Below are 2,036 nucleotides of genomic sequence, written 5' to 3' on the forward strand. Positions count from 1 at the left end.
TTCTTTGGAAATCAATCAGGTATAGTAAAAATATTATTAGGTAACTGTTAGATAATGTGGATTGCTCTGTAATTGTTAAAATGAATCAAAGGCTAAACACAAGACCAAAAGATTTTACTGGGGTGAGACCTAGGCCTCCTGGAGGCCCTGGCTGACCTCCCCAGTGGGACCTTTGGTTGTTATTCTCCTGTCTCTACTGTTTGGTCCATACCTTAGAAATCTCCTAACTTGTGTCACCAGAAACAGTAGAAAGGTAGTTAGATTCCAGTTCCTCCACCAATATCAGAGGATTCCTTTAGAAGGATGGTAAAAGATTTTGGCATAGAAGAGGAGGAATTTGATGGAAAATTCCCTAAGTTCCACTGACTAAACGAAGAACATTCCCCAATGTGGAGATAGTTGCCCTGAGCTGACCCTGCCACACTTGCTGTATCTTCCAGAACAACAGACACTGAAGAGGTGCTGTAATGAAATTTTAACCCTGCCCAGCCACCATCGTTTACATCCACATACATGCTTCTGTACTTGTGCTTCCTGTTTGCTGATTCTGCTGTGAAAAATATAAAAGGTTGCTGAACCTGATCAAGAGACCTACTCCATCCCATATTGCTAGAGTAAACTTTCCTCTCCCCAACTGAAAATGGCTTGATAATTCAGTTTCGCAGAAATCCCTGCAACAGTTGGTTTCCAGATGAAGGATAAAAGTAATTGGCTCCTTTTCTGATGCCAGACATGAAAATTAAGTCAAGATGAACAAAAACAAAAGTAAAAAAAAAAAAAACCTTAATCTTTGCAGATATTACAGGAGAATTATTTTATTTATTTTTATTGAAAATATAATCATTTTCTCCAAGACCAAGATGGCCAGGAGATTCTCCATCTTCCTCAAGAATGCCTGGGCAAAGGAACCAGTGTTGGTGATGTCCTTCTCTTTTGGGCCTTGTTATAACTGTGCACACAGTCAGCCCTTACCCCACGTATGCTGTCTCCATCAACCAGGCCACCACCTCCAACTGCAGAGTTCCTGTGCAAGATAATGGAAACATGTCTGATGTGCCCAGTCACCCGCAGGATCCTCAGGGCCCATGCCTGGAATGGCTGAGGAATCTGCAAATCCTCCTGCTAATGGAAGAGGCCCCCTTTCCTGTTGCCACTCAATAAGAATGCGAAAACCAACTCCCCCACAAAAGAAAACAGACTTTTCTCTCATATAATACATCCCGACCACTGTTTTCCCTCCCTCCAATCCTCTCAGCTCCCCACCACCTCCTTCTCCCCTGGATCCACTCCAACACTGTCTCCCATGAGAAAAGAGCAGGCCTCCAGGAGACAACGACAAGACAAAATACCATAACACAAGGCCAAAGCCTTCACACCAGAGATGAATAAGGCACCTCAATGTCAGGAAAAGAGTCATAGGAGAATATTTAATTTTTTAAATTGTTTTGCCAGGTGGTGGTGGTGCATGGCTTTAATCCCAGCACTCAGGAGGCAGAAGCAGGTGAATCTCTGAGTTCGAGGCCAACCTGGTCTATATAGAGAATTTCAGGATGGCCAGGGCCACACAGAGAAACCCTGTCTCAAAAAACAAAAGAAAGAAAAGTATATTTTGTGTGCATGGGTGTTTTTTTCTGGGTGCATTTTGTGTGTACTAAATGTGTGCCTGGTATCTTCTGAAGAAGCCACAAGAGGGCACCAAATCCCTTTGGGTCCTATAGTACAGGGACTAATTTTTTGTTTTAAGTGAGAAGATAAGATATATTAATTGAATAACATGAAAATGAAACCAAACAGATATAAACAGTGGCATGTTGTCAAATGGAATCCTAAAAGCCCACTTCAATGGCAAAACAAACCAACAACAAGATAGCTGAATTATGTTTATTTGATTATGTTATTTTCTTTTTTTTTATTTTTTATATATTATTTATTTATTTATTTATTTATTTATTTATTAAAGATTTTTGCCTCCTCCCCGCCACCGCTGGCCTGGGTCTGAAAAAGCCTGGGATAAAACCGGACTCGCTGAACATAGC

General features: G+C 41.2%; 1 pseudogene; it reads left to right on the forward strand.

Annotated features, from left to right (window-relative positions):
• Positions 1–860: 860 nt before the first annotated feature.
• On the forward strand, positions 861–1,161 carry LOC121437388 (annotated as a pseudogene).
• The last annotated feature ends 875 nt before the right edge of the window (positions 1,162–2,036 follow it).

The sequence above is a fragment of the Microtus oregoni genome, unplaced genomic scaffold (assembly GCF_018167655.1).
Source record: "Microtus oregoni isolate MIOR12 unplaced genomic scaffold, Mior012 000052F_003, whole genome shotgun sequence".
Classification (NCBI taxonomy): domain Eukaryota; kingdom Metazoa; phylum Chordata; class Mammalia; order Rodentia; family Cricetidae; genus Microtus; species Microtus oregoni.